Genomic DNA, 9,873 nt, shown 5'->3' with positions numbered 1-9,873 from the left:
TCTTTCAGAAAGTTTAGCAACTCAGGCAGAGGTACTAGAGGGTCATCTCCTAGGAACAAAGCAGGGTGTAAAGGTACGTGTTGTTTGTATAGCTTGCTGAAATGTTTTTGTCTCTGTGTTTCAAGGGTAGGACATGTGATTAGGATGTGCATAAGTGTTAACGCTTCTTGGCATTTTTCACACGTTGGTTGTTCTTCCTTTGCGAGTAAGAAGTTGTGTGTCAAGTGTGTGTGTCCAATGCGAAGTCGGCATAATACAACTTCAATATACCGTTGCTGGTGACGGCAGGTCTTCCATTCCCCGAGTGTGGGTTTCACCAGGTGGAGCTTATTGTTCGTGCAGGTGTCCCATTGCTTTTGCCATTTTGTTAGTAGGGCCAGGCGAATCGTTCTCTGGATATCTTTAAGGGGAATTTTTACTTTTGTTACTGTTTTATGGGCTGCCTGGGAAGCATACTTATCTGCTTTTTCGTTTCCAGGTATCCCAACATGACTTGGGACCCAGCAGAAACGGATGCAGGTTGCCTGGCTGTTTAAGTATACCATGTTTAGAATGTCGCCTACTATAGGTTCACATTCGGATTTTATATGTAGTGCTTTTAGTGTGCTTAGTGAGTCGGTGTATATGATTGCTTTCTCGTATTTTTCAGCGATGATTTTCCGAACTGCTTCACTCAAGGCATAAGCTTCAGCTGAAAAAATGGAAAAACTACGAGGTACTTTCACTGAAATTGCGCTTTTCGTCGTCACAATCCCAATACCCACGTGGTCCTCCGTTTTTGAGCCATCTGTGTAAAATTCTTCGTAATCCCTATATTCGTGCTGAAGTGTATAAAATTCTTGGATTATGTGTTCTGGTGGGGTGCTTTTTTTGTTGAAACGGCTAAGTGAAAATTCGCATAGCTCTGACAGGTCAAACCATGGCGGCAGTCTTGGTGGTTTAATAGCGACATCTAGTGATTCAACAGGAATGGTATAAAAGCGGCAGTACTCCTCGAAACGTAGGACAAGTGGTTTGATTAGGTTCGGTTTGTTGAGATAGTGTGAGCGCGAGTCAAATTTTGCGGCAATTTTATATAGATGTGTTCAGGTGACGACCTTATTCTTAAAACATATGACAAGGTTAGTAATGCTCTTCGATCACATAGAGGGGGCTCATTGCATTCTACGTATAGACTTTGCACAGGTGATGTTCTGTAAGCACCACTTGACAGACGGAGACCGAGGTTGTGTATAGGGTCAAGACGGCGGATGTATGAGTTTCGCGCCGAGCCGTAGACTATGCATCCGTAGTCTAAAATGCTGCGTACAAGGGATCGGTAAATACGTATAAGGCAGAATCGATCGGAACCCCAGTGTTTATGGGAGAGTACTTTGAGCACATTGAGTGCTCTGTTTGCCTTAGTTTTCAGTACATTTATGTGTGGCAGAAAGTTTAGTTTTCGGTCGAATGTGATTCCTAGAAATATGTGTTCTTGTTTTACCGGCATGTTGATGTTGTATAGTTTGAGCGCGGGTTCAGGGAACAGTCCTCTCTTTTGTGTAAAGAGAACAGCTGTGGTTTTTTGGGCTGAAAAGCGGAAACCATTTTGGTCGGCCCATTTCGTAAGCCGATTTATTGTAATTTGGAGTTGCCTTTCGCAGGATGATAGACTGGAGGCTCGGCATGCAATTTGTAGATCATCAACATAGATGGAGTGCATGACTGTACGGGGTATAGCCCTGTTGATGGAGTTCATTTTTACTATAAACAGGGTGGTGCTCAAAACGCAGCCCTGTGGTACACCATTTTCTTGGACAAATGTTCGTGACAGTACCGTACCCAAACGTACTTGAAAAGTTCTATTCGATAAAAAATTGTGTAAGCAGTTCAGCAATCTTCCGCGAATCCCTAAGTTAGCTAAATCTCTGAGAATTCCGTATCTCCAATTTGTGTCATATGCTTTCTCTAGGTCAAAGAAGACCGAGAGACAGAACTGTTTGTGTAGAAATGCTTGTCGAATTTCTTGTTCCAGCCTAACAATGTGATCAGTGGTGGAACAGCCCTTTTTGTATCCGCACTGGTGTGCGTCTATTAGGTGCTCTGATTCCAGAGTGAAGGTAAGTCTAATATTTATGATGCTTTCGTAAGTTTTTGCAAGGCAACTTGTTAATGCAATGGGCCTGTAGCTACTTGGGGTTGTTGGGGGTTTACCAGGTTTTAGGAATGGTATGACTATGGCTTTTTTCCAACCTTCAGGCATTATGCCAGAGTTCCATATTTTGTTGAAGAATTGGAGAAGTGCCTTCGCGGATGCTTGGGATATCTGTGCGAACATTGCGTAGTGTATCTGGTCAGACCCTGTTGCCGTTTTTTTACCGGCCGAGAGCACCCTGTTTAATTCGTGCAGCGTAAGCGGAAGGTTATAACTTTCATTTGAGGTACTGCTAGTAGGCAATCTTTGTCTTTCTGCATTTTCTTTATATTTCAGGAATGTATTGGTGTAATTTGCTGAGTATGATACCTTATAAAAGTGTTCTCCTAATAGGTTGGCCTGGTCTTCTAGTGTTGATTGTGTGTCTGGACTTGTAAGCAGTGGTATTGTGTAGGAGGAGTACTCTCCCTTGAACTTCCTCACCTGGTCCCAGATGTGTTTAGGTGTGACTGAACTGTTAATTGATGATATGTATTTTTGCCATGAATCCTTTTCTGCCTGTCTTCGAATAAATCGGGCCCTGGCTTTTGCCTGTTTGAAGTTGATGAGGTTGACGTAGGTGGGATATCTTCGTAGAATTCCCCAGGCCTTATTTTGTAGTTTTTTGGCATCAGTACACTCGTTTGTCCACCAAGGGTTGAATTTCTTGGGTACGATGCCGGATGATTGCGGTATTGCTTTTTCTGCTGCTAAGATTAAAACTTTGACGAACTCTTTGTTTAGTTTCTCAACAGAAAGCTCCGATGAGAAAACTTCATCGAGCTTAGCGTTTTCTGTGAAAACTGGCCAGTTTGCGAGCTGTAGTTTCCACCGGCGTGGCCTGCTTGTTAGAGTTGGGTAAGATGGTATGAGTTTTATGATGCCGGCTTGATGATCACTGCCATAAGATGTGTTGACGACGTCCCATTTAAAATCATTAAAAATACACGATGAACACATGGCGAGATCTAAGCAACTAAAAGTGCGTGAGGTTGATGAAAAGTAGGTAAAAGCACCGGAATTGAGAAGGCAGATGTCATTTGTTAAAATGAAATCTTCCACGGCTTGCCCTCTTGCGTCAGTTTTGTCGCTACCCCAAAGGGTTGAATGAGCATTGAAATCCCCAACTAAGATAAATGGTTTTGGCAACTGTTCCACTAGATTTTCTAGGTTTTTGGTGGTGAAAAGGGTGTGAGGTGGGATATACAGTCAGCAGATGGTGATGGTTTTGTATGATAGGATGGTGACGGCTACGGCCTCAAAAGATGTGTTTATTTGGACATCTCGCGTAGGAGTGCTGCCCTGCACCACTATGGCTACTCCTCCTGAAAGACGGTTGCAATGTTCGCGGTCCTTTCGGGCAACCTTGAAGCCTTTTAGGAAGTGGCAGTGTTTTGCACCAAGATTTGTCTCTTGGAGGCAAAAGGCTACTGGTGAGAATTTGTTAATGATGTCCTTTATGTCACCTAAGTTATAAATTAAGCCTCTACAGTTCCAATGTACAATAAAAGCCATGGCAGAATAAAGTTAAGTAAATATACTTGTGGGGATTGATCGGTATAAAAGATGATAGGTGACAATATTAAGAAATAGAAATAGAAATAAATACGATAACCATTACGGTTATCGCTTACTTATTGTGGTTCCTGGGACTTTGTCCTTGTCCTGTTTGGTACGCTCGAGAGAGCGCTTGTCCTTTGGTGTTGATAACACCGGAGTTTTGTGGTCGATCTCCATTGCCTTGTCTGAGGCGCTGGAAGATCGAGAGTGAGGCGCTGAGAAACGGATCTCAGGCCTTGGCGCTCTATTGAGTTTAGGGCCCAGGGAGACCGGAGTCTGCGGGCCCTTTGATGTGCTGGCGCTGCTTCTTTTACGGGGGCGGTTTGAGTCACCATACAACCACTGGGTGTGGTAGTGGTCGACTCCTGAGGCCTTTGTGACGCTGCTCCCGACTGCGTCACATCGGCGTAACTTCTGTGGAAAAGGTATGATAGCCGTGTTCGCGCTTCCCTGAATGATATTTTTTCTTTGACGGTCAGAGCGATCACTTCTTTTTCTTTTTTCCAACATGGGCATGACCGGGAATACGCTGGGTGTTCCCCGTCACAGTTAACACAGTGGGGTGAGGATGAGCAATTTTCTGATTTGTGGTCGTTTGCACTGCATTTTGCGCATGTTTCTTTGCCTCTGCAAGAGTGCGAGGCGTGTCCGAATCTCTGACATTTGAAGCAGCGTCTGGGGTTGGGAATGTAAGGTCTGACATTTATTTTTAAGTACCCAGCCTTAAGAGAGGTGGGCATTTCACATGTTCCAAAGGTTAGTATTACGTGTTTGGTGGGCACTTCCTGATTATTGCGACGGATTACTATTCTTTGGACTTTTATGACATTTTGGTCTTGGAATCCTTCGAGGAGCTCTTCGTCACTAAGGCCTAAGAAGTCTTCCTGAGAGATTACTCCCCTGCTGGTATTTAGAGAGCGATGGACCGAAACGGTGACAGCTGTTTCTCCAATGCTGGTTAGTTAGGATAGCTTAGGCACTTGGTCTTTTTCGGTTAGCTCCAAAAGGAGGTCACCGCTTGACATTTTGGATGCTTTGTATGTGGGTCCTATTTTTTCTTTTAGGCACTTGGCCACCAAAAATGGGGATACTTTTCTTAGAGGTGTGCTGTCACTGTGGATAATGTGGTACTTCGCGAAAGTAAATTTGGTTTCTTTCGAGACGTGATAACTTGCTTCGGTGCGGCCTCTTTTGCGAGACCGATCAAGGTCGGCGGATGCTTGTAAAGCCATACAAGTATGAATGTGTTCGGTAACAGCGGCGACCACCCACCACGGAGCCCAACAAGGGGACGCGGTTGGACTTGTTGAAACAAGCCCTCCCGACGCCAGCCGTACGCTGTCACTATAACGCAATGTAATTATCCAAGGTGGGATACCTACACAAGGTTAACCCTTGCCGCCATGAATATCGGAAGTAAACGGAAGAGAGTAGAAGACAGGACAGATAAATAGTAAGAGATAAAGACGAAGATGTAGAGAGAGAGAGATAGGAAAAGGCGACTGCCGATTTCCCCTTGGTGGGTCAGCCCAGGGGTGCCGTCTACGTGAAGACGGGGCCAAAGAGGTGTGTTGCCTCTGCCGGGGGGCCTTAAGGGTCCAATCACCCAGCATCGGCTCAACCCCCAGGATCCCCTTTTCCCCGGACGCGGCAAAGCCACGCACGGCTAGGCGTGGGAGGGAGCCGAAACTCCCCCGTTAGCTCGGGTCCGTGGTGTCGCTACACACCAAACGCCTACTTGCGCAGGCGCCCCTGCGGGGAGATTACTTAGTGTTTACATGCAAAACAGCACAAAAAAGGGAGGAGCACCTATACTTTTCTCGGTCCCCATTTTTTGTTGTGCTCTGTTTTAGCGTTATTACAAAATTACTGTTTTACAAAAAAGAGGTTGTGTTTCCATCACTAAAAAGCCGAGGCGCGATGAAGCTCCTTCACTCAGTGAATTATATGTGGAGTTCAACGTCCCAAATCCACCATAAGATTATGAGAGACGCCGTAGTAGAGGGCTCCGCATATTTCGATCACCTGGGGTTCTTTCTCTTGCACTCTAATCTGGGCAAACGGGCCTACAGCATCTCCACCACCATCGGAAATGCAGCTGCCGCAGCAGGGATTTGATCTCGCGACCTGCTGGTCAGCAGCCGAGTAGCTGAGCAACTAGACCAGTATGGCGGGGTGCTTCACTGAGTTAATGTGGGTCGACACAATGACCAGTATGCCTGGCTGATGTACACGTGAACACAGGCAATAAGAGTTCAGTGAAAAACAATACACAAAAATCTAAGAGCGTTTGGGAAGCATCTTCCTGCCTTTTTCTTGGTTTTCTGCCAATCCTACGGCCTATTGTGCACAAAAGAACAAGTTCGACTAAGTTTAGTTGTTGCGTAACACAGATCCGTCATTCTACACTGCTTCCGTGCGTTATTGAGGCTGTGCGACTTCTTAAGCTTACATGGAATAAAAAAATTGGCAGTTCCAACGTACTGTGGGAATCGATGATATGCGAAGCACAAATAAGAAATGTTGATATGTGTATTGAAAGTCGGCAAAATTTACGAGGTGAAGGTAAATGATACCGAACATGACTTTCGTGTCTTGATTATCATGCTTGGATGTGTCATTTACCTTCGTCTTCTATGCACCTCACGTGATACCAAATTTAGCATATATGAAGTAAGCGAAACGGCCGAGAGCACGCTATGAGCATATTTTGTGATGTTCTTACATAACACGCGTGTCAAATATATCATGTTTGCAGAAGTGTTATATTTCGTGATCCATTGGCGTCAATTACCACAACAGTTGGTTACCGTGAAGCTAGCATAACGGCCACGAGTGCATCACGAATGGTCCAATGCAGCGTTGACGCGCGCGCACGCTAGGCACAGCGACGCAACGTTAGCAAAACGTGAGCACTCTATAGTATGACGCCAGACGTGTAAAGCGTCCGTTGGCGCGGCCCGACGGCAACCGGTGTGAAGTGCGGCATTCCGCATTTCACACCGATGCAATATTCAGACAACACTGCGTCTCCCTCGTTTCGTGACTGAGGGACGCCGGACGCGCTGAAACAAACATGCGTCAAAGCAACGCAGCCCGGCGCGTACCGCCGAGTACATGGCAGGGCCAGCGCCTGGTTGGGTAGCGCCTGGCGTGGCAACGCCAGCGTGACGCAACGCCAGCGAGCGCGCGCACCGCGTCACGTCAAAATGTATTGGTGCCTTGACTGTGGCATATAGTCATGTTCTCACATGATACACATCTCAAGATTATCATGTTTGCACCAGTCCCATACCATCGTCATTCATTGGCACCACGTAATACCAAAATTGGCCACCACTCGAGCCAAGTTCACCAAATGTAGCTAGCTAATTGTAAGTGTCTTGCGTCACCAGCAGAGCCTCCCACTGGTCTTCGAATGCTTCTTCTTTATCTGTTTTTTTTTGTTTGTTTGCGTTTTTACTTGGGAGTGACGGTGGAGGTATGTCCGGATTGTTGCCACACTTCAGCATCATGTGGTGCAGATTGGTTGATAGATATGTGGGGTTTAACGTCCCAAAACCACCATACGAATATGAGAGACGCCGTAGTGGAGGGCTCCGGAAATTTAGACCACCTGGTGTTCTTTAACGTGCACACAAATCTGAGCACACGGGCCTACCACATTTCCGCCTCCATCAGAGATGCAGCCGCCTCATTCAGGATTTGATCCCGTGACATGCGGGTCAGCAGCCGAGTACCTTAGCCACTACACCACCGCGGCGGGGCATCATGTGGCGCAGAGTGTTGCGCGTGTCTAGAGGGCAAAAGTTGCAGTCCCGCCTTACTGTTCATGGATACATAGCCTGCATGCACCAATGTTCCGTGCGGATAACTTCCGGCTTGTAGGCTTCTCTACGTCTCCGCTTGTTCCCTACTCAGACTCTTGTGTGCTGGTGGGTACCACCTCCTCTGCTTCCTGTAGTGTACCAAAATGTGCGCGTGCTTCTTTGATATGCGCTCATACTCGTCGTTACAGCCGTCGGTACGTGATGCCAGCGTGTCAGAGATGACTCGGCGTGCATGATATCGAGCCGCGCGTTCACCACTTGGTTCCCCGCGAGAGACTCATGTCCTTGTGTGCAAAGGATAGTTATTTCGTCCACCTTGGTATTTCTTGGGACATGTAGTGCTGCGTTTTCAACCCTTCCGTTCATATACCTTCTACACGCCTCTTACGAATCTGTTATCACGGTAGCCCGCGTATTCTTGCATGTAGCGATGGCCACGGCTATGCCCAGCTTTTCCGCTATACTCGCGTCTTTGGCACGTATGAATGCTGCTCTCAATTCTTTGCCGCTTTCATCAACCACGCTTATAGCGTAACGGTCTTCTGTAAAGAAAGCCACTGCGACCGTGTATCTCACATTTTCTTCATTGCTGTTTTGTGTTGTCGTTGTAGTTTTTGCTTCAGCAGTTCTGTCCTGGCTTTTCTTTTTCTTTTGACCAATTCGGGATGCGTGTTCCTTGGTATATTGCTCATATGCAAATTATTTATCTCGTACAGAATACGCTGATATACGTGCATGTCGTCCTCGATGCGGTAACCCAAATCTTTAAGAAGGCCTCTACTCGTATTCGTCAGCTGCAGTCTCTCCAGCTGGTTTACAAGGTGTGCTTTCATGAGCTATACCCATGTGTTGTGCACTCACATTTTAAGCAACTTTTCTGTGGATAAAGAAAGTGACAGGCTCATGGCCATTTTATAGACTTTTCTGAAAAGAGTGTTAAGTTTAATCATCTGGCTACTCTTCGTATCTACATACGGGGTCCCGTACGTGATTATGCTTGTAACTAACGCCTAGATAATTTTGTACAGTCTTCTTCTCTCAGTCCATGGCTTTTGCTTGTCACCCTTTTTATCAGGTGACTGACCAGTTGCACAGTTTTATGAACCTTTTCTAAGTCTGCGCCTTCAGCCTCATGTTTTTGAATAAGCAGTCCGAGAATGCGCAGCGTTAAAACCTGAGGAATTACTATGCCTCATACCTTCACTTCTGGGTCCCGTGTCTGCGGTGGCTGTCAGCCACTTGGGCGCTTTCTTAGCATAAAGAGTTCAGGCTTTTCTGCAGCGTACATCAGTCCACACGCTCACAGACATCTTTCTGTTCGGTCGACCACTTCTTGCAGAGCGTCTTCCTGTTGGCCAGTGGATCCCCCGCAGTCCAGATGGTCAGGTCGGCCGCATATATTGCATGGTCAATCCCTGCTATTTGCTGGAGTTCCTTTGATAACGAGCTCATCGCCAGATTGAAAAGTGTTGGAGAAACAATGGAGCCTTGGGGCGTACCTTCATGTGGTATTTCCTACTTCTCAGAGCGCAAGTCGCCTATTCTCATTGCAGCTGTCCTTTCTTTCAGAAAAGATCTAACGTAGTCATGAACTTGCCTCCACAGTTCTATATGTCAAGGTGTTGCAGTAGGGCTTCAGGCGACACGTTGTCAAAAGCCTCTTTCGCGTCTAGTGCAAGGACGGATCTCTGCGATGAGTGACGTACCAGTCTGTCTATGACTTTTTCCTTGATCTGCAGTAAGGTATCTTGCGTGGACAGGTGAGCTCTGAAGCCGAGCATGGCCTTTGGGAAATGTCTGTTGTCCTCGAGATATTCGCAAGAAACTTCATCATTCCGTACAACATGGCTGCATTGATTCGAACATAAAGACATGCAGTTGTTATCGTATAAATTGATATCTGTGCTCTAACGTGATTGTATCTGTTGGCTACCATGCAGGCTATCCTACTGAATTGAACAAGTACGTAATTTTTCGCGGCGCTTTCATAGAAGCCTAAAATCAAAGTATAGACAGCTCCTCGCAGATTAGTTTTCGTGAAGTTGTTACTACATTGCCATAGATCAATTGGAATGTTGTTTTTTCTCTCTTTCGACGATGCCCCTTTCTATCAAAACGAATGAAACGCAATGGGAACCAAAGGCCGGATTTGACCTGTTCGCGCTATTTTTTGCATGAATTATAATATCGCAAGAGTTAGGAAAGATTCTCAGTTTCACCAAACTGTGGCGATTGTGCCCGAGTTTGTGGTGCTGTTAAACAGAAAGTCGTTCGTTTATTGGTGTTTTTTGTTTATATCATAACACTTTT

At 46.0% G+C, this 9,873-nt stretch overlaps 1 long non-coding RNA gene across 1 annotated transcript; it reads left to right on the top strand.

The window, feature by feature from the left end:
- Positions 1-30: 30 nt before the first annotated feature.
- On the top strand, positions 31-2,323 carry LOC142803374 (uncharacterized). The gene is made up of 3 exons (XR_012894082.1): positions 31-536; positions 650-715; positions 2,015-2,323. It is a non-coding gene; the product is annotated as an uncharacterized LOC142803374 (long non-coding RNA).
- Positions 2,324-9,873: the final 7,550 nt, after the last annotated feature.

This window comes from Rhipicephalus microplus, chromosome 3, assembly GCF_043290135.1.
Source record: "Rhipicephalus microplus isolate Deutch F79 chromosome 3, USDA_Rmic, whole genome shotgun sequence".
In the NCBI taxonomy this organism is placed as follows: Eukaryota; Metazoa; Arthropoda; class Arachnida; order Ixodida; family Ixodidae; genus Rhipicephalus; species Rhipicephalus microplus.
Note: the sequence above shows the minus strand (reverse complement) of the source record. Positions and strands in the feature narration are given on the sequence as shown.